Source organism: Ostrinia furnacalis, unplaced genomic scaffold (genome assembly GCF_004193835.3).
Source record: "Ostrinia furnacalis isolate ACB-3 unplaced genomic scaffold, ASM419383v2 OfSCF5438, whole genome shotgun sequence".
In the NCBI taxonomy this organism is placed as follows: Eukaryota; Metazoa; Arthropoda; class Insecta; order Lepidoptera; family Crambidae; genus Ostrinia; species Ostrinia furnacalis.
In genome coordinates, this window is record NW_021135677.1 from 832,802 (window position 1) to 857,370 (window position 24,569).

Here is a 24,569-nt window from a genome sequence, read left to right on the forward strand (position 1 = left end):
GTAAACTGGTCGAGAATGCTTTAGTGCATTAAGTTCGCCTTATGTTCAAATTTATTTTGGCATAAAGGTTTAAATAAATAAATAAATAAAATAAAATTACAACATGTGACTAAAAACCATAATTTTATTTAGGTGATTAAAACCCTAACCTAAATAAATCTAAATAAAATAAATGGATGGCTCTTTGAGCAGCGTGTGGAGTGTAGGCCAATATAGCATATTTTGTTCCTTTTTTTTTTTCAAAAAATAATCCGGATTACTCGTAAAACAATACAAAGATGATTAAAAATACAAAAGCACTTAAAGAAATGCCATGAAATAAATTATAGAGGCAAAAACAAAGTCATTTGACCAACCCACGCCCAGGTTAAAAGCTGGAGTCCTTCTTAATTATTCCATTTAAGTAAAACAACAAAGGAAAACGTAGGACGATACAAATAACTTAAGTTCCAGCTAAGCAAGAGGTATAATTAGGTAACTAATTGTAGAGAAAAGCAACGAACAGAAGGTATTTACGTTCTGCTGTCAAATCGTTGACCTATGTATCATGTATCAATTAAACATGAAATAATCTTAAGAAATAATAATAAAATTAATTATGTGATATTTTACTGTGCCATCTATAGGGCTTAACTCTAAGACGTGACAGGACATACAAATTTGAAATCTCGCTGACGTTTGACCGTCACAAAATCACCCCACCAAGCCGCTCCCATACCTCAGGCAAAAAAAAACTTTTTTGTAAATACATAGACAGATGCTGCGGGTCTAGTCAAAACGCACTTTAAAATCGCAAACCCATCGCAAACCAGTCGCAAACAAATAAACAAATCGCAAAAGAGGTCGATAACAAAAAAGGCTTAGTCAAACGGCAAAAAATCGAATCGCAAAGCCCTATCGATAATCGAAAGACTGGATTGAAATTTCCCATACAAAGGCTTAGCCAACATGCATTTAAGACTCAATCAAAATCGAATCGAATCGCAACACCCGCCATTTTCATTGCGATTACTAAAACCCCGGTGATAAGCTTCGATTCGATCGAAAACCAATAGGGTGGGTTGCACCACCTAACTTTGACCGTAACTATAACGTTAACCGGTGTTTTTTGTATTCTAGACTTATCGGCTTATCTTTAGGCAATGAACCCTTGTGTTCCTCCCACTCACGATATGTTTTAGAGTCTAGCTTTTTCGTGATAATATAAATTAATAATGTATCCCAATGATCGACAGGTTCTCCTAGGGATTCTAAGGACATAAGAATGAAGGGGATCAGGTATATTTTAAAGTAAAAATGCGAAATAATTTCAACAGACTTGTGTACTGATCGAATCCAACAAACGGAGAGTAAAACAAAAGAATGCCGTATGATTTTTCACTGTCACAATATCCAAATAGGTTTTATATCACTCGCGATCGCGAACATGCCCCCGCGCGTTGAAGGCTCGTCCTTCAACCGAAACGTCTTCTTCTGGGAGCAACGGAACAATCTTGCTGAAGCTACGCCGTACGACGCCGTTCGCAGTCCGTATGTCAGCGACGCGACATATACCATCACTAGCATCAGTACAACACTGACCGAAATTGAATTGCAATGTACGATTTAATAAGTCTACAGCCACGGCCTGTGCGACTAGCGACAGCCATAGGACCTGCATAGTCTACGCCTACACTATCAAACGGGTATCCACCTGGTTGAAGTCGCTGCTGCGGCAAATTTCCCATTAATGGGTTAAAAGTCTTACCCTTCATGCGATTACAACGTACGCATTGACGATAACATTTTCTTGCTAAGTTGCGGCCGCCNTAAAACCCCGGTGATAAGCTTCGATTCGATCGAAAACCAATAGGGTGGGTTGCACCACCTAACTTTGACCGTAACTATAACGTTAACCGGTGTTTTTTGTATGGAGTTTGACAGATTTTAGACGTTTTTCAAAGTTAAACTAAGATGGTGCAACCCACCCTAAGGCTGTTTTGACAAATCCGTATCGCGATGTCGTTTTGACAGTTAGTTTGACGGCGAAGCATAGATGTAAACAGAGAGCAGTAAGAAGGAAGAAACAAATAAAAAAAAAAGCTAAAAAAAGTAAAAACAATCACAAAGTCATAGACATTTTTTAACTTTTATTCGATTTTGAATGAACTTTTATATCGCCGCGTCGTTGGTGGTTCATTTTGGCTGCCATTTTCCGTTCGAATCGAATTACTGGTGACGCGGCGACTGACATTAGTGAAAACTTCCTATTGGTTTGCGATGGCATTTTGACTAGACCCACTGTAATACATAGAAACACTCTATGACAAAATTAATCATCAACATAGTCTTCAGTGTTTTAGGCGTGAAACTTTTCATTATTTGGACTTTTCACTCGCATTTTCAATAAAAATGAAAAGTTTTATATTCGTAACGGTAGCACAATACAAAACGAAACACATTTGTGGATACTATCTCTTTAACGACGGTACCTACTTATTCTTTAAAGGTTCATTTCTACAGTACACTGCGTTCTTTTTTCATAAAACATTTTCATACCTGAATTCTCTTCATACCTCATTGACGAAGCATTTCAGAGGCACTTTCATTCCTAAGTAAAACCTGCGTAGTCGATGCTGAATTTTCCCCTTCATTTGTGTGACGCAAAAACAGAACCGCGAATATTAAGACACATTCTGTATATTCACTCAGAATGCTCTTTGGAGACCGAAAAGACAGTACCAATCAATTGGCACACTTTTAGTAACTGTTACTAATCATTTTTAAAAAATAAACAAAAATGAAACGAAATGGTTTCTACCGCTATATGATATAAACTTCAAATTGTGTTATATTTAATAAAAACTTTTTTTAATTAATATAATCCACTAGCCCATCGAACTAAGCTAAATATGCTTGTTTTACAAATGGGCTCACAATCGAGAGGCGGGATTCGATTTCGAACCCGCGTTCCTCGGATCACGAGTCGGTTAGTCCTGAGGTCCGACCCCTTCACTGTTCGGTTGTCGTGGCTTAAAATTGAACCAAATTACTGTGCGGCGTTGTTCTTTTGACACAAATTGGTACTGATAATTATTTCTAACTAGCTTTCCGCCCGCGGCTTCGCCCTCGTGGAATTTTGACTGTCACAGAAAAACTTTATCGCGCGTCCCTGTTTCAAAAACCGGGATAAAAACTATCCTATTTCCTTTCCCAAGGCAAACTATCTCTATGCCAAATTTCATCAAAATCGGTTCAGTGGTTTAGGCGTGAAAGCAAGACAGACAGACAGAGTTACTTTCGCATTTATAATATTAGATAGTAAAGATTTGATAAGAAGTCACAATTATTATTACGAAATTTGTTTTTGGTTATTAGCGTGCTTCACTTGACATGCTTGCTCTTCTTGGAAGATGTACAATTTTGCTTATACAGCTTTCATCTGAATTTTAACATCAAAGCACACGTCTATCCCTCTTCCATCACGCTGAATCGTAATGTTTTCTGACCGAACCTCACGTGATTAAAGGACGACCCATAAGGCGATTAATGAAACGAAAGTATTGCTACAGTCACGTTTTTTCACAAAAATTTCCACTGCAGCAATTGAGATACGTCGGGGTTTATGAGGGTAGGTTTATTTTTGATCGGGTATTGGGTTACTAATTCATTAAAAAATAGTCTCATTTTACAGCATCAAGCAATAATTCGAAGACTTCTTTCGATTCCGGAATGAAGGCCATTTACCTGCAAGCGCAGCATGAGACGTCCAGTCACAGTGGATCATCTGTCCTTATAAAAGGCGCTGGATGCAGCCGCTACCAATGGCCAATTTAAAAATCATTGATAACTTTGTTCAGCAATGCGCGTCGTCCTATGACTGAAACGATGATGCAAATTAATAATTCCTCATTTTATGCTACCTTTTAAACAATTACGAAACTCTAGGAAAATACTTCTAAATCTTAAGGAGTAATATTATTTATAAGTGACATCAGTAAAACAAGTATCATGAATACCAAAGTAAGATAAATCATACCAGAAAGCAGAACGTTTAAGGAATGATGGTAGACCTTCAAGTTTGTCGTGATTTCCATGAAAACTTCGCGACCTACTGTTCCAACATCTGTTGAGACATTAAGATGTTCGGGAAACAATTTGGCAGAGTTCAGTTTTGCTCTGGCAATACCTACCTTTACAAAAACTCTAAAGGTCGTATTACAAGGGGGTAAAGCTCAGTTTGCTAGTGAAATGCAAATTCAAATAGAAGTGAAATGAGGCCGAAAGGGCGTCTCGTCGTATTCACATGAGTTGTTCTGATCATGTGATATTTTTAAGATGCAACCGGTGATGCAGATATTTTAACGGAGAACAGGTATTAATATTTCTACTGGCAACTTGTATCATAGTAATTTTATCCCACCAAAAACATTTTCATGTTTAATGTTGCCAAGACGAGACCCTAATAGGTTTTATGAATCGTATTGTGAAAAAGTTATCAAGTTCTTATGTAGAGTCAGTTAAGCAAAATAAGTAGCTTGGCCGTTTCGCTATCATCACATGGGCGTGGTGAAAAAATTATTCGCTCTTCTTCATTACTTTTCTATTACACAATATTTCTTGTGCTTAGTAACGAATGATGCACATAGTACGCAGAACTGACGGCCAATGGGGCAGCAAGGTTCTGGAGTGGAGGCCACGTCCGGAAAACGCATCGTGGGACGTCCATCCACAAGGTGGACCGACGACCTGATAAAGGAATGAAAGAAAGAAAAGAAAGTGGACGTCCTGTGGCTGAAATGATGATGATGAACGAATGATGATGATGGTGCACACCTTTAAGCACTTTATGTACCTGTTCTCATTACAGAACAAAAATACTCACTCGTCACTTGATTTCCCACCACCACTGTCCCATCCCTACCCGCAATCTCGCATGTATTCGGCGCCTCAAGTGTTTTGCGTTAATTACTGCGCCGCGGGTTTACTCGTGTCACGAGTCACGACTCAAGGTGTACTTCTTTACACATAAAGTCTTCAGAATAAAGAATGGCGCCAAGACTTGTTGGCAAGCGCAGAGGAACGTTGGAGGTAATATGTCTTATGAATCTTTTGTACATAATGGATTCTGGTTGTGTTAAAAGCTGATCTCGGATTACTTAACTCTCGTGGTACTAGAACAAGGATTTAGTTTCAGACTTCGAGTTCGTTACTAAGTGCCTTCTGGAACCTATGTAAACATCGTTAAACATATTTTGAAAGAAAATATTACAGCAGTCGTGGAAAGCATTTGGATATGGGCATTCCAGCACCGGGCATTATAGAAATCCTTGGGGGAGGCCTTTCTTCAGCAGTGGACGTCATTTGTGTGAAACCACGATGACAACAAATATTAATTTTAAATCACTTATTTTGTATCGTCAATTCGTCAACCTAATGATGTCTAAACTCGCATTTTCTGAGGTAGATTCACAAACAGACCTCACAAGGTTATGATAACATTAGTGTTCGTCACTTACCTAGAATATAGGTAGTCTAGTTTCAACTCAAACATCCTTATACATACTCAGAAAATATCAAGTGTACAATTCCAACGAACTCTTCAGTAAAACTAGGTTTCCCACAATTCGAAATGGCCCTCCAATCTACAGGCTAATGGCGCAGAATGGCATATAATACCAAAATCATAGTATTCTGCGAAAATTATAACAATGCAATGGCTGGATGAAACAATTTCAGCTGTTCTGTGTGTAATACACACGGGTGGGCAGAATGGCGAACAGGTTTAGTGAAACATTATTTTGAACCGTGTGTTATGTGCTGCATCAGATTTTATTTTAAGAAAGAAAAAGTAAAACATTAGGGGCAAAAGAGAATCATATAGCACAACTTGTCACTCAACTACTACGGAAACGTTGCTAACAAGTAGTATTATCTTCACCATCACTTCATAACCCTTTTATTCGGTATATGCTTTGTTTTAACTCATTCTAGGTTACGTGGGACTCTCCCCGTCAAAAGCGTGGGACCTATAATATTGGTCCATTAGCATACCGCAACTATAAGCCTTATGTGTACAGACTTAGCGTTCCTGTGTAGGTACGCGCAACCGACTACGCGTTCATTGGAATACTTAGCACAGTAAATATATAAGGTACTCTGTACTTACTTAGTTCATTTCAAGCATTGGTTCTCAAACTTATTTGAGACGCGGTGCCCTCTTTCGACCATACTAAAAATTCCGCATTCAGATGGTCCGCGGCCCCCTTTAAAGGTCTTTGCGCCTCCCCTGGGGGGCACACCCCGCACTTTGTGAACCAATAGTTTAAAGCTTGAGATAATAATATGTTCTCCAACCTTCACATCCGTGTGTGCCCTTTGTAATAATACCGCGGCTTGTAACAGTTGTTCGTCCATATCGTGCCGTGACCTGCCGCTATAAAGGCCGACATTCGCAAAACGCGAATTTTGATATTGAGCTACGCGAAAGTATTCGTAATGGCGTTTTTGTCGCGGTCGCCATCCCCAGTTTGTTTTTAGACTACGTGTGATATTTGGAGGAACTTTTATAGCGGCAATTGAGGCTTGTGCTTCTGTAGAATTGACTTTGGATAAATATTACGAAAAGAATAAAAAACTGAAGTACAATGCCATTGATGGTAGATAAAGGGCTATGAAAATATGCCTAAGTTTTTGTAACTCCTATATTCACAGTCTGAATGACGTATGGGGTCGATCGTGTTGGTGTGACTATTTAAATACTAAATCTGAAGTTCGCTACAATTTTTTTTTCTAAGAACCATGAAGATAGAGTTCCATGAAAGATAATTTGTATCGATTTAAGTTGCATATTAGACCTGGAGCGAGATCAAACGCGAAGCTTAAGACCGAACGCCATGGAGAACTGTTGTGGACGCCCTCTGCTGCCCCATCTAGGGGACATAGGACCTTAAGTTATTTGCGTTATCGTTCTTATTAAGCATTTCAACTAAACAAGGCGTAAATGTGTTTAGCTTCATTCATGATACGCTTTTGTCTGTAGTATATCCGGCGCTAGAGTTTACTACGTCACATAAAAATGCAATTGACTCTTAAGCACCATCTCAAGCCAGTTACCAAAATAAAGTAATCACCTTTCTCCTTTGAAACCTTTCTTCTTTGACTGATAGTTATATTATTATTTACTATTTGAAACAACTCCCACACGGCTTCCAAACAAATTAACTAACGGACCAAAACTCAAACATTTGCTTTGTCCATCGCATAATGCAATCAGCCGCCACAAATAAAGGTTCTCATTATTTCGCTTTTAATCTGCCAGCGCCAAATTGATAATATTCGCAGTGTTTAAAATTTATACCGCCATTTCATAATGAGACAGTGTTTTCGTCAATAATGCACGTCGGTCTGCGATCATTATGCGAAATCACGTGACATGACGCGGAGTCATAGAGTAAAGAGCATAATGATGTCAAGCGATTAAGTTAGGCATAAAACTTGGCGTCAAATCTCTTATTGTTCGTCTAATTGACGCTACTGACATCTATTTATGATTTGTAATCTTAAAACTGGCACCACATGTGTCTAGAGATTTTAATAACAGTTTGTTTATGTCAGTAGGTACTAAAATTTGTGTAAAAAGTTGATCCATTTCTAAAATCTAAAAAGTACAGGAGTAGATAAATGAAAACAAACTTAATTTTCCTATGGAATTGGAATCCTTCATTTATAACTTTATTTCTTTCATTATATTAAAAAATATATTTCTATTTATAGTATAAATACAGGTGGCATTTACGGATTAGGTAGGTACATAAACTGGGTTCAAATATTCAGGCTAAAACCTCACTTTATAACACATGAAAGCGTCTATCTCATCTGAGTCACGTCAAAAATTGTAAATAAAACTCTTTTCACATTTCCCAGCTTAAACACTAAAACCCGTCCTAAATTTCGACGCACCGTTATTTTTGTCGGATGAGCCCATCAATCAAAAGTCATTTTAATTTAATATTTAGGCAGCAAATGACGACCTATAAATCTTTCAGGACAAATAGCCCAATCGCCTTTTAATGATACCTATTCGCTGGTAGTATATTCTTTGGTAAAATACACACTGTCGGACGAATTGATGAATGTAGGTAATAGAAATCTAGGTGACCTTGTTATTATATTCGAGACGGTAAATGTGGAGGAAAAATCCTGAAAGTTACGATTATTTATCGCTGAAATGGCTCATAAGTAATCATTTTTGCTTAGTCCTTCAAGACAAATAATTATAGTAACTATGTAGGTACTTACTGAAACTTATCAGCATAGTTGTTAACTGTTTTCAGGACCTGTAAGACTGTTTTCAGAACCAAAAAGTTCGCAACAAGTCTTTATTACAATTAAAATAAGGTTTTGTTTTCATCTTTTTGACTAGGTACTTTAGATGTCACGAACTATTTGACGCTGACTGTATACAGTTTTGAATCCAAAATTTATCTTTAAAACTTTAATTGTTATCTATATAAATAAAAATGAATTGATGTTCGTTAGTCTGATTATAACTCGAGAACGGCTGGGCCGATTGAGCTGATTTTGGTTTTAAAATGTTTATCGTAGTCCAGGGTAGGTCTAAACGGTGAGTAAATACGCGCGCGATATTGTTTTTCTGTGACAGACAAAATTCCACGCGGGCGAAGCCCCGGGCGGAAAGCTAGTTGAAAATAAAATCTTCTTCTGCTCAATAGCCAATTTTATTACACCTATAAATAACTTTGTTTTGAAAATATTTCGGATGTTTTGCGTTTAAATTAATCTTTTGCTTTATTAAGAGGCACATGGAATACTCAAGGCATAAGACTGAAGTTGGGTTCGTTATTGAAATTCCAAAATTCTAACCGTTTGCGTAGGGATGGAATGCCGGGTGAATTTTTATATTCCTGGAATTTTCCAAAACGAGTAAATGTATTTACTTTTGCCTTAAAATATTTGACCTAAACCAAAGCAAAACCACTTTAGTTTTAATCAATATTCCTTTCCGGGTTATTCTCGATTTTCCAAATAATCGATGCGCCACGAAAAGAAACATGTAAATTCGTCTTTAGTACTTTCAATATAAGGACCGTTGTAAAGTGTGACGAATCGACAGTAACTCCTCTTTTCTTCCGTAATAAATATTAATGCAGTAAAGCCCTTATTAATAAGTTTTTCACCGAACTGAACCAATTTAAACGAAAGTATTTAATGACGGAAAATAATAGTAAACGTATTTCTTGATGAGAATAATTGTGGGTGAAATTAATAGACGAGCAAACCAGAGATATAAAAACTCAATCAGAACCTTAAATAAACTAATTAATAAATAAAGTTTTAATAATAAACAACTTTTTTATCAGTTGACAGACTGAAATCCGCACTATAAAAACCTAAAGCTATCATAAAAAGTCTCACATCGCCCGCCCCAATTATTGTTTCACCCATCTCATGAACGTGTATGGAATTCTTAATAGAACTAGGAAATTTCATTTGATGTTGACCGTTTTCCACAAAACTAATTTTGTTATGCCACTTCGGCGAAACTAAAGCTGAGTTGCACCACCTAACTTTAACCGTAACTATAACGATAACCGGTGCTTTTTGTATACCTAGACTTGACTTACTTGACTTAAGGTCCTACGTCCCCTAGATGGGGCAGAGGGCGTCCACCAGTCCTCCATCGCGTTCGGTCTTGAGCTTCGCGTTTGATCTCGCTCCAGGTCTTGCCGATTTTCTTCGCCTCGTCTGCTACAGTGCGCCGCCAAGTTTGCTTGGGGCGTCCACATTTGCGTTTTCCTTGGGGGTTCCAATCCAGAGCCTTGGGGATATGATCGGGATCCCTTCGGAGAGTGTGGGCGTTTTTGTATGGAGTTTGACAGATTTTTGACGTTTGCCAAAGTTAAAGTAAGACGGTGCAACCCAGCCTTAGTGTTGCTACCAAATTAAATCTTTGTTAGTTCAATTCTATTTTGGTGTGGATAATGAACTGGACTAGTTTATTTAATCTGTTAATCTGGCTAATTGATTTGAGGAATTAATTTTATTGGCACTCCAAAAGAACAGTGTTATCATCAGATTTTATTTTTAATTTTATGGACATAGTTTTTCTATAAGATTGTGATATATCTAGACTAGGTACTACATATTCATCATCATCATCATCATTTCAGCCATAGGACGTCCACTGCTGAACATACATATTATAATCAAAGAATGCTGAAGGAAGAATATTATTGATATTATGCAACGATAAGTTTTTTTACAAGAGTTAGTATTTTTGTTCTACATCCAGCAGTGGGCTTCCATTGGAATGAGACTACTCTAATTTCAAAGCAGGCCAAAGGATTTGAAGAGATTGCCATAGGTATGGAATTAATTTCACCATTTGGACTAAACAATTTTATGCAATAAAGTTTTAAATAAATAATTTTGTGTTGCCATTTATTGCATTTTCATTTCTCTACAGAACAAAAGTTAGAAACAATCGACAATCGAACCCCATTTGATTTATAACCAGCGCCGAACTATAGATGAAGTCCATAAAAAATGAACTAATAACTTTTGATCTACTGCTTTCAGTGTAGAGTTCTATCGAATTTGTATGGATTACTGCTATAAATTCTTCAATTTATGAAATTTTAGTTGAAAACATTGAAATGAATGAGGTATGAATAGATACACTCGTAATTACACCTTTATTATGACAAATTATTATTGTTAGTGTATTTTACGTGATTTCATCAATGCAACGTAGTAGGTACCAGTAGTACCCTCGCAAGAGAATTGAGGTCTTGGGTTCGATTCCCACCTGAGGTAGACGATATTTTGAAGTTTTTAAATTAGCCTGAGATAGCTAGTCTAAAATATAAATGTCCTAATAACTAATGATTTTAGTGTCCCTGACTGATATTTAAATAATAGTTGTACCGCAATATCATCCAGTCAACGGAGACCTACGTCCACTATACTCATACTAGCTTTCCGCCCGCGGCTTCGCCCGCGTGGAATTTTGTCTGTCACAGAAAAACTTTATCGCGCGCGTCCCTGTTTCAAAAACCGGGATAAAAACTATCCTATGTTCTTTCCCGGGACTCAAACTATCTCTATGCCAAATTTCATCAAAATCGGTTGCGAGGTTTAAGCGGGAAAGCGTAACAGACAGACAGACAGACAGACAGACAGAGTTACTTTCGCATTTATAATATTAAGTTGGGATAGGTAATGCATTCATGATCTAGGTACTTTATACATTGCTAATCCAAATAGAATGTAAGTAATTATTACGAGTAGGTACCTACCAAGTTATTATGCTGGTACTTTTTTAAATTATATTACTGCAAGCAGTTTAAATTAAAACCCAAAGTATTTTTCAAGTTGGAAATACAACGACTAAGTAGAATTTTCCCCGAAAACCTAATGTTATTTTTCGGTATCCTTCCGTTTGGCCAAATTACTTTTCGCCAAATTTCACTTCGCAAACAACTTATCGCCAAAGTTTCATTTCCCAAATAAGCTTTTAGCAACTGTACTTTTCGCAACTAATTCATTTAGTCAAATTAACATTTGGCCAAATTTTACTTGGCAAATGTTTATATAGCAAATGTTTTATTTTGCCAAATATTATATCCCAAATAATTTGCTTGGTCAAATTGACACTTCACATACTTACGAGTACCCACCGTTACCCACAAATCAAAGCATAAGGCACATGGTCATGGTTTTCACAATAATTTTATGTAAAACAGAGAGATTGCAGAAAATAGTATGTTTGCAAAAAGTAGGTATTGTAGAAAATAGTAGGTTAGGTTAGGTTAGAACAGTGACCCTTAATGCGCGAAGGCGAGCGAAGCGTGCCGCGGCAGCGGCCGCCGAGCGCCAGAATCATCTCTATTGGTAATTAATCATTTGGAAATTTCGATAAAAAGAATGAAATATGAAAATTTATTTAGAAAAAAATTTATGTTAACTACCCACTAAACAAAATAATAACCACAAGCTAATTTGTATTCCATTCTATGCACCAATCAAATTGTTTTGTAAATAGTTTATCGTGAAATATTTTTGCCAAATGAAACATTTGGCAAAACATACTTTGCCAAACAATATTTTGCTAAACAATAATATGCCAAAAACGACATTTGCGAATTAAAAGTTTGCAATAAGTTGTTTTGCCAAATGAGAATTTGCCAATTGAAAATTTGCGAAACGTTGTTTGCGATGTGATAATTTGGGAAACGTTTTTTGGCCAAACATTAGTAATCCTTATTTTTCACGTGACAAAAGTGTTTTTGTGCAAATACGATTAGTAAATTCACTTAGTATTCTAGCCCCTTAGTTTTTACTTGAGCATTTTGGCCCTGATGAATTTGGAAGGAGGCCAAATGGCCTACTAGATTACATACGTGCTGATTGCACTTTTTGCTAAATCGTAGTTACACAAATCTCTCAAAGACTTTGCGCATAATTAATTTTCGTATTTTTCTGCTAAATCTAAAAAGACTGGTGAAAGGCTAGAAAGAGACATCAGTTTGAAACATTAGAATGCTAATTAATTACGTACGTATGATTCTTCTAATAATCCTTAAAATGCTATTGACGATGCACTTCTTATAGCTCTAAAGAAATTTTTAAATAAGAAAAAATGTGTTATACAAGTAGTTTTGTTTATTCTGCGTATAAAAGTTATATCAGTTGAATGAAAAGAGAAATATTGAATAGCCCAAAGAAGTTGAAGTGAAATTGAGCCTTATAAAAGGACGAATTACAATTAAGTCCCTACGAAAGATCCAACTGGACTTAAACCTTAAGAAGGTATAAGTTGCACAGATAGCCACATAAATACAAATTAAATGTTGATGCCATCAGCTTTCGGAAACTAGTTCATGACCCTGCAACTTGCGTAATCAGATATCTACAGTAGGCGTGAAGCACCAATCTACCTCAGCCACTTTTTATGCCACGACCTTCCAAACAGAAACACACGTAGGGGAGACCGAGGAGACTTGTGACAGAGGTGAGATCTTGCAACGGCAATTTATCTGTACCTATGACAGAGAGCTAACAATTTCACGTAAACTGTGGAAAGACAAAAGAGAAATATCAATATCTTAATCTATTTAGTTATATTTATGTACTTAAACTCACCACACCCCAACCGTCACGTTGACGTGTTACGCGCGTTCTTTCGTCCTTAGGCTATAGCTGAAAATCAGTGGTTTGCTTTTAAGTAAACCAATTACTGAGCTATTGCCGTTTTGCATTGCTGCGACACACATTTCTGTATAAAGTGTGTACCTATATTGTATGTCATAATGATTTTTTTTTCTTTTTATATCTGTCTTACCATACCATGTCATATTGTCCTGAGGGTACTATTTTGTCCTACTTTTGGTACTTTCTGTTTGTAATGTGTGTTTCTGTTATGCAAATAAACGTTTTATCTATCTATCTATCAATAAATTCACGAAGTAGCTAGCTCGATAAGTCATAGGTGCAGAGAAATCGGCGTTGTAACAACTCACCTCTGTTACAAGTCTCCGCTACCTATGAGTGTTTTTGTTTGAAAGGCTTAAGAAGTGACTGAGTTCTCTGTTACTACTGAGACTCCTAAGCATAGAGGCCAGGTGCGGTTTTGTTCACCATTCGATGAAGCACCTGATGTCGTGCCCTGAGTGCCCGAGCAACTGCACTCAGGAGGATTTGATGAATACTGCTTACAACGCCACTTGTGGCGGAGTTTTGGGCTGACATTGTGTAGGTTTGTTGTCGACACGAAAAGAAGAAGAAGACTGAACTCCTCTATTACAACTCTCCTCGCTCTCCCCTACCTACAGCGAAAACTAACAAAGCAATCGAAACTCCGATTGCCAAAACGGCGCATTAAGACAGCCCACACTTAACCAAACAGGCCATTAGCGAAACAAACTCAAGAAGCCAAATTCCGGAACGTTCCGCTCGGCGATTACTAGAAACGATACAGCAATTCGATTTCACGCCAAATTAGGGCATTCTTTGGTACAGGTGTGGCGAGCACGCGATTATATCGATTGCGATCGGGCTTTGGCACAGCACGAGGTTTTACAGCCAGCGAGTTTTAATACCAAATGTTCGTTTCAGCCAAATGGAAATGTTATGGAAATCCTTGGGGGCTTTTGTTCAACAGTGGACGTGATTTGACCATATATAATTTGGTATCGGGGGAGGCCTTTGTCCAGGGACGTCTTTAGCCTCCAAGGGACCCTGGGCATTTAAGGATCAAGAGGACCCTTTTTATCTAAAAAAAGCCATCGTAAATAGAGCAAACCTATTCAAAGGATTGACATTTTCTTGAGCAGACAGGATCTCTCGACCTTGGGACCCTGGACATATGCCCAGAGTACCCAAGAGGGACAGATAGGCCTGCTGTTTCTACCTTTATCAAGAAGCGAATTTTCTAGTGAAATTATCGTTTCACCCAAAGGACTACAATGCAGTAGTACCGCAATTGATGGATATCGAACTATTGGCTTTGCAATCGGCAGTCCAATACGTTATTTCACTTCTGAGTCCAGCGAACTAACACTTCCGGATATAGCCGTCTAATGTCCAAAACTATAGCACCTTTAAATAGATCTCATTTATGCTGGGTAGACGGTTCTATTCGTGCTGTGGCGTTAACACTTGTTTTGTACCACTAACGGAGGGCTGGTACAAATTGGCGTTTATTCTGAATGTTAGTTTAGTTACAGCAAAAGCGATGACGAGTCCAGATAGCGAGAATTCAAGCTTATATTTCCGTTCGTTGAACAAACATTTAATTTTGTGAAGTATTCTTTGATATGCAAAAGAGGAGTTTTGAACCAATATTTGAACTGCACCGAGCTGTTTATTTACTATGAGCTGAATTTGGGGGGAAATAACAAAAAGGGTGTTATTCAACTCTAGTTATTACTTAAGTCTTTAACTGTCGAGAAAATATCTAGAAAATTTAGGGCGATGAGCCCCACAGCGTTCAGTGTGTACATCAACTGAACTTTTAGTGAATGCTTTTACGAAAAATGTATCCTGGGTACATCACTAACACCCGTATTCACAAACGATGCTTGCTTAAGTGAAGCAGCAAATCGAACGCACAGCGTAGAATAGAGATCTGTGAGTCTGTGATAGGTTCGTGTGTCACCCTGTGCATCCACGCGCACTGTGAGACCTCATAGTAATGTTTGTGAATACGGGCGTAAGTATGCTATAACTAACAGAATACTACGTTAACTTTATTTATTTAAACTTACTATAAATACGAGCAATATTTTTATTTTGGACAAAATTTGTTTCTCCAAATATACACTTTCAACATCATTATGAGAAATCCTTACTAATATTTATAAATGCGAAACTAACTCTGTCTGCGTCGCTTTAACGCCTAAACCACTTAACCGATTTTGATGAAATTTGGCATAGATTATTTTTGAGTCCAGGGAAAGGACATAGAATAGTTTTTATCCCGGTTTTTCAAACAGGGACGCGCGCGATAAAGTTTTTCTGTGACAGACAAAATTTCACACGGGCGAAGCCGCGGGTGGAAAGCTAATAAATGTACACTTTGTAAACGGCGAGGCATAAACGTTTACCCTAGAGATTCATTATTGCTACAAATCATCAGTTTAAATTGCAAATGTCGTCGAATCTAAATTATTCCCTTACTAAGCCTTACCTGCCACACTAATAGGTCGAAGAAAATTCGATTTAAATCGGGGCCATCGTTAGAGCCTCTCTTCAAAGAGCTGTTCTCTAATAGAATTTGTAGTCAGATTAATTGGTGTGCTAAGTGGGCTGGTGCCATCACATGGGACGAATTGAATTTCCACGGCAGTGTAGATGGGTGGAGATAGTGTCATGTTACCTATAAGGACTGCAGCGGAAAATTTCGGGATGAACGGTGGAAAATTTGAGAGGAAAAATTGTTAAAAAGTATGAAAATAATCGGAACCTCGGGTTTGTAATTAGAACAGTTGTATCTAATGGCTGAAAAAGAAAAATAACTATCAAAGTAGAAGTAATATGAATATTGGGGGTCTCGGTCAAGGGTTGATCGGGACGTAATGTATCACAGTCAATTTAATAATTGTTGACATTGGATAAGATATTATTAACGGTACCTACCTTATTGTCAATATTTAAATACATCAATATGGATGTCTCTCATTTGGTCAAAACAAACGGCGAACAAAACATTCGTTGTCACAGATATAGATATACTATATCTGTGTTCGTTGTCCTATTTAGCTTTATTAAAAAAATACCTTCTAGATTATATGGGTACCTACTCTTATTTAAAAATTAGCACAACCAAATTTATTATTTCGGTACAAAACACAAAGATACAAAAATTCAATACGCGAGAAATTAAACCTAAATGTAATTTCGAATTTTCCACGTACGGAGTGTAGGTACCTACTCGTATATTCTTGGAAAACAGCTCAATTGAATAACGCAAAACCTGATATTAGATTTTTTCAGAAGCGAACGTTGTAGATTCAATTTCACTACGTTAAATAATATTTTGTATCATTCTGAGTCGTAAAAGTTAAATGGGGTTATTCCCAAACCCCAAACCAAAATAGATAAACGGGTCAATACTCAATACTTTATTGAATAGAATAGAGTAGAAAGTATTTATTTGTCTCAAAACAGGTTTCATTTACAGTTTTTCACAGATACAAAAAATCATAAGAGACAAAAAGGTCTATGACTCAGTGATTGCAGGAGACCCACAAACCCTGTTATTCTGCCACAGCCAAGATATACATAAGTAAATAAATATTAATTTATACATAATATTCCAATTTCCTAAAATTACAAATTGCTATGTGAACTTATAATTAGCCAGTGCCAGAGATTGCTCTTGAAGCAGCCAATTGCGACATCTTTTGCGGAAGGTCGGTAGCGTAAGATCCAATGCGGCGCAAACCGGTGGTGGCAGGTCATTCCAAATTTTTGCATTGCTTCACCACATTAGCATTTAGGTCTTACAATTCAAGCAGATCAATTAAATAAAGCAAATCTCCTCAACGCGACGTCTTTTATATGAGTTACATATTATTATACACCGTGTTACTTTGCATTCTTGCCATATTCACAGAGATAAAAGAAGGGAACAATACCTATTATTTAAGATAAACAAGAGACTCCCATAAAGAAAATACACTAAGATTTTAGTAAATTTGGTTTTTCAGTACAAATTGGAATAAACCCATTGTGTCTCGCACGTTCTACAGGCGCAAGTGGAATAAACCTAGTAGGCGTGGCCTAGTTCTTAATAATCTGTTGTTTTATGGCTCTGGGTACCAGCCTTTTTATCCAGTCATAATAATTATTTTAAAATACTCTTCAGTTGATTTCAGATTTTCCTTTCTACTTTACGGGCTTAGGACCGTCAAAAATACGTAATAATTATTAGGGTTTTAATTAATTTTAACTTTGTACCCTATTTTTACAAATTAATAAATTAAGTATGAAATGAAATCACCTTATTCACAATTAATTATTTATTTATAAGTTCCTACTTACAAAGTTTATGTACTGCGAAGCAAGTGTTCAAAGTGTCCTCCGTTCTGATGAAGGCACAGTCTAGCACGGCGAAGCGTAGGTTTTTCGCTTTAGTTTTCGCAACACATAAACGTTTTGTCTAACAGTTTCACTAAAACAATCCTTTCATGTAACGCGTTTACACTGTTTATCTCTTCTGCGCATACCAATCGTTTCAAGTCACTCCAAAAATCCATTGGTATCAGGTCCGAGGATCGTGGTGGCCAAGCTACTGGACCACTCGTCCAATCCACTGTTCACCAAACGTATTATTCGCGCACTTGACGTCCTTATTGTGGGGGAGCACCATCGTGCTGGTAGTAGATAGAGCATTTGATGTAACGCTAAGGGTACGTCATCAAGCATTTCGTCTAAGACGTCTTGCAGACACTCCAAGCACCATTTTGATTAAATTATTCGTTGTTTGAATACACTTCAGACATTTTTGTATTTTTTATAACGTGATTTGTGATTGATGGATTTCTCAGTTTTTTACAAGTGTCAAAAAGACATTTTAAAGACAATAGATTGCAAAAGATATTTAAAAATACAATAAAAAGTAAAAAAGTCTTTATCGCATCGCCAACAAGTGATGTGCATGCGTTACGATAATTAGTGATGTGTTTAACAGATTGTCGATAAAATAAAATACTCAAGATTAAAAAAAAAATTTTTCGGGCATTATTTTTTTACGAATTTGTGTTCAGTATCAGTAATATAGTAACCTCTGTAAATATGGCAAGAATGCAAAGTAACACCCTGTATAGGTACTCACAGCTTTACGTTTCTGCTGCTATTTTGCAGCCGTGGTCACAAGCATACTCGCGTAAAACAAGCAAAAAATGACGCGTTGAGACCCATGTTTTTCTCTATTTTAGTTAGCGAAAGTTTTTAAAATCTTGTAGAACAAAACAGGTAGGTATTTGACCGCAATCACACCTTACGTTAAGCGAGCGAGATGCAGTCTAAGATGGTACATTTCTAGCCTGTAAGTAAGTGCCTATTCACTCTCTCCTTGAAGAAGCCCGAATTATGAACTGAGTGAACTTGCCCCATCAATGGGGGATTCTGAACTTTCCTTCAAAAATCCCCGTTTAATGCTACCCGACGCTACGCGTAGCATACCTTACTTGTTTTTTCACACATGTTTGTACAAATATTGTAGGAAAGTTTTACACGTTCTGCAAATATTTTTGGAACTAATTCTGCGAAAATAACGCACATAATGGACGACAGTTTTGTTGATGAGTACCTACAATATATCGCGAAAGAACTCTTGAAAAACTTTGCACAATGTTATGTGTGGCCCACTGACCTCCCACGCATAGTTTTTGTGTACGAGTATCTTTGCAAACATTTTGTCAATATGTCAGTAAAATAAAACTACGGTCCTAATAAAAATGGGCCTATTGATATCCCTCTATTGTGTTCCTCTCAATTGAACAAAATTATGAGTTCCGAAGTTAAAGTCAAAGTCATTACTTACAGCGCTTTTAGCTTACAGCAATTTATTCAAAAGCACAGAGGAAAATGAACTTAACATTCGAACAACAGACCATACTGTAAATGGTAGCACAAATATAGCAAACAGTCCATTTTCTTCCTCTCAATAGGTAGTTGTCTCCGATAGGCGTTTGAGGATTCTCTCAACGTTTTGTCGCCATAGGCGTTTGGCATGGAACAATCCAAACCGTTATTGGGTTAACATGCTCTCTGAAGGATGTTATGCTCGAATAACCTGATTGATTCAAGCCAGCAACCTAACCGATTTAGGAATAAACATGCTTGCATGCAATGTATGCTTTGGAAGGAATGCAATTTCCGTTAATTTTACTTGAAAACATGACTATTTTGGTTATATTTTTAAACTTGAGTGCCAATCATAGTACCTATCTATTATTACACATAAATTACGCACTTATACATTTACGCGAATCAGTTCCTTGATTCGTCATAGTTTCCTTCATTATCATCATTTCAGCCACAGGACGTCCACTGCTGAAAATAGGCCTCCCCCAATGATTTCCATAAACGACGACCTCATAAAGGTAAGTAGGAAGGCGCTGGATGCAGGACGCCACCAACCGGCCATCGTGGAAAGCAATCAATACTTATTCGTAAAGTATAGGTAAGTAGGTAGAATACTGGTTTTACATGACAAAATAACCTGGCTGTTCAATTTGCGCACTTGTACTAAGCCATAGGCAGAAATAATTGAATTTCCCCTTACAAAAAACTTTTTACATTTTGCGGTGGGCCGCGGAGGCCCCACTCACGCATGAACTCCGAATCCGTGGGAAGCCAAACATTTTAGACATTTTAACTTAGTCATTTCCTTACATCTGATAATAGGGATTAATTAAAAAAGGTTGTTTTGTTACAATGTATCTATTACAATCCCCTTTAATTTTAATTAAAATTACTTTTAATAGGTATAATAAGATTTTAAACTTTCGCTTTCCATTTCAATTAAAATGTCTGCTTGTGACCACGGCTGCAGCATCGCAGCCGAAACGTCAAGCTGTGAATACATAATGTAACTCATTAATAAACGTCGCGTTAAGACCCGTGTCTTACTATTTTACTTTTAATATTTCAAAAAATATCCCAGTAGGTAAGTTATAGAAACTGAAATCATATCAACATGGCTTCATGAAATCCCATGTAAGTAAACAAGTTTTCCTAGAAAAACAGCTAGACCTTGTGTTGTTAGTAATTGAAATATTATTATTGTAACTTTCAAATAACAAACTAATATCAACTTTAATTTTACCAGCACAATAAACCTTTGTATCCAATATGTAGCTTTTCTACAGGTAACTTTTTATAGATTCAGTTTTCATCAAAATATAAATTCGCTTGTGTCAAATATTATAAATGGCGTGGCGGAGTCACCATAAATCAACTTGTATGAAACGTAGTTTCTATTGTTATTATTTTTCATGGCGAAACACACGTGTGAAGGTTTCACACGTGTACTATTTAAACTGTTTATAGCTCGCTCTATCTATACCATTGGTTCCCAAACTTATTTGAGACGCGCCCTCGACCATACTAAAATTTCCGTGCCTCCTCCAGTCAAGATTATTTATTGGTCGTATCGCGAGCAGTCTGGAATGCATTCTCTCAGCGGTCGCAGGTTTTTTATACTTAAGTACACAGATGGCCCGCGCCCCCCTTTAAAGGTCTTTGCGCCACCCCTGGGCGGCGCCCCCCCCCCCCCTTTTGGGAACCAAATGATCTATGCCAATGCACATAATATTAATATTTTGACTGAGGTCTAGAACTAAGGTGGTGTAGAGTTAAAAGCTTGATTCTACCGCCCTTAATCACAAACATTACTATGAACCAATTGTAGAGCTCTATTCAACGCTGTGCGTGCGATTTGCTGCTCCACTTAAGCAAGCATCGTGTGTGAATACGGGCGTACATCTGATATTTTTTTCATAGTGCTTGCAAGTCATAATTATGGTTTTGGTTGGTTTGGTAGGATATAATTTGTCATTAACCAATCTATAATTGTAAACAATTTATTTGACACTGACTAAATGTTCAACCAGCTTGAAAACATAATGAGAATAAAATTAAACCTGAAAGGGACACTGAATTCGAAGAGTCTGCCCCGAATTAATCTTAAGAATATCTTTAAATCCAAATATTTGTTCAATTACTGATACACCTTAGGTACTGCTATAATTTTATCGTCTATATGTGGTCAAATAATATAATTAAATAATATGAAAATTTATGAGACTTACAAACAAAAAAGATACTTAAATATTTTTATCACGACTTTTCATTATACCTACTTGAGTAATTACCTTCTCAATTTTAAATCAAAGATTTTATGAGCTCTACATTAAAAACTAATTAAGTTTTACAGTCGGCTAATGGGTCGTAAAAATATCATAATAAATTTACTTCAGATTTTAAAATACATAAAACCATCTTAGTGAATTTGCCACGATGAAAATATACGAGTATGTTAATAGGTGTGTAGGTATGAAGTGTGACGACTTTACATGCTTTTTTGTGATAAAATGAGTGACAAATTGAGAATAACTCGGAGAGAAAGGTGACAAGTTAAAACGACTTACTCCACTCCCTGTAGCATTAGTAGGGGAGGCTTCTATACATAATAATATAACTGCGATCTTTGGCATAAATTGAATTTTTCAAGCTCTGCGCCAAATAATAGTCTTAGAGCCAAACACACGATGCGTTGCGGCGCCGCGCTGCAAAGATTTCGCCGTACCGCGCATCGTTCGTCGTGTGACCGTCAGATATTTCTATGTAAAGCTCGATTCACACATAACAGTGAAGCCACAGTTCCGTCACAGAGTCCGCTCAGTTCAGTATCAGTGCTACAGTGTTGGGTCAGTGAAATATTTTGAATATTTTAAAATGTCAGAGAGCTGTTGTAATATTCTTGTTCAGAAACAATGAAGTAAGTTATTTTGCTTTTGATGCCGTGGCGCGTCCGTGATCCGACAAAAAATATCGTCGTCAACGAATATATTTCCAAAATACAGAACTGTACTATCGATGACATTGACAGCGGGGCGCCACCATCAATACCGAATCGCTGGTTCCGATTTTTGCCATGTTGGAAACCATAAAGTTGAACGATGGTAGCGCCCCCCTGTCATTGAGTTTGGCAGGACAGTTCAGCGTGGGTCATCTATACATCCGTGATTGCCGGTGTCGGCACTGACACTGAGAGCACTTTGTCGTCACTGACACTGACAAAGTGGGGATGCGTTCATAGAAACTGTATGAAAGAATATTTCGCACTGTGCCGGTACTGAGCCTGAACTGTGACTTCACTGATATGTGTGAATCGGCCTGACGACGCAGCGACACCGCTACGGCGTCGCACCGCCGCAAGCATCGTGTGCTTTGGCTGTAAGCAATAAAGATGAAGCAGATAAACAGCGATTTTTACCGCGCCATTCCAGACACCCACGTGTAAACAAATAATAACTAGCTTTCCGCCCGCGGCTTCGCCCGCGTGGAATTTTGTCTGTCACAGAAAAACTTTATCGCGCGCGTCCCTGTTTTAAAAACCGGGATAAAAACTATCCTATGTTCTTTCCCGGGATTCAAACTATCTCTATGCCAAATTTCATCAAAATCGGTTGCGAGGTTTAAGCGGGAAAGCGTAACAGACAGACAGACAGACAGACAGACAGACAGACAGACAGACAGAGTTACTTTCGCATTTATAATATTAGTTGGGATGTTGAGAGTGGAAGTCTCTCACCGACCTAACCCGATTCATGATGAGCGTTTGTCCCGGGCCTGTGCACTCGAGCGTACGTAATGTGGCCTACCGTGTCTAAGCTCAGGGAGATCAGTAAGAACATTTTTTTAATGTAGAACAAGGCACCGCATGTCAAAACTGCACTCAATGATCCACTCTATGAGTGTACAAGAAAGGCTGCAATGAGGGAGGAATGGTGACTGAGTTTGTTGCGGCGCTTCTTCTCAGCACTTGCCAAATGTTTGTCTCGAAACGCTGGTAGGGCAAAAAAAGAATGAGACATGTATAGGCTCCTTAAGAGCATTTGACGATTTGCTAGAACTAATTTAATTAGTCTAAACAAATAAAGATAATTTTGATTTTGATTTTTTGATTTTGACGGATTGTGAAGCTTGCCACCAAACCAGGTGTGGCGACCACGACCAATCTGGCAAGAGTGTACAAGGCAGGTATTTAACAGCAATCACACCATATGTGAAGTAAGAGGTAGTCTGGGATGGTACATAACTGTCCTTATTAGTGCCTATTTACTATCGCTTTAAAGAGGCCCGGATTATATTTAGTGTTGGGAAAGACAGCAGCAGGCCGCGAATTCGAGTCCCAAACTGTTAGCATTATAAAATTTTACTTAATTTTAGTAATAGGGACCTTACTACATGAATACTTAGCCGTACTAGAACTACTAAATGAAAGACTTCATACGAGTACTCTCGTAAAAAAAGGTACTAAAATCGTTATTAGATTATGACAAAGAAAATTCCACAGTTTACATAGGCACTACCACTATTATTCTGTGCTTACGCCAGTGTTCCAAAATCCATACCACATAGACGAAACACAAAAAAATAGGAGTCCTTTGGACAATAATCTCTATCACATGTAGCTACACCGTACGCGTCAGGATAAGTCTTCTAAAGATTAAATAATTTTATATTTGAATTTGTATCAAATGAGTTGTCTCACTAACTTCAACTGTGGCAGACCTCCATATAGTACGAATTCATGCTAGGGTGAATGAAATGAAAGGCCGTCTTATTTTGATGGTGTTAGAGGCACATGAGCGCCCATACAAAGATTGTGTGTAATCTTCCAGGAGATTTGAGAATTCTGTCATCAAAGTGGCTAATTTTGTAGGTTAATTGGATTGTGAATGTGATCACAGTGTTTGTTTAAAGGTTGGGATGTTCAGGGCTTAATACCGTCGTGTTTGGCAATATGCCACAAGGGTTGAGGGTCGAGGGGATCTCGAAAGTGTGATAATTTAGTTGAAATGGAAACTTAATGCCTGGTACACACAGTTAAGAGACGATATCGTATTAGGTAGTTAACAAGACAACGCTATTTTTTATTGATTTTGCTATATCGGAACTATGTTGCGTTTTTCTTCTTGGAGTAGCCTGCAAACTAACAGTAAACAGTAAGTACCTACTTTGCCTTCGTGCGTAGAGTAGGTACCTACTTACTTATCGACCAAGCACAAAGTCTTCAATGTTGCACACTTACTTAGGTATAAAGTACTAAGTTTTACAAATAAATGATTTGATTTGATTTGATTTGATTATCAAGGGACCTAACAACATTACGTACTTACAACGTAAGTATATGACGTCGATATTGACTAGCCTCTAACATTACTTTTAATACAAAAATGTTGTCTTCCTCTCCTAACATTGGTCACATTTGTACATAATTTATTTAAAGCCTCACCCTTCAAGGTCCGCTGATTCTTCACACGTACTAG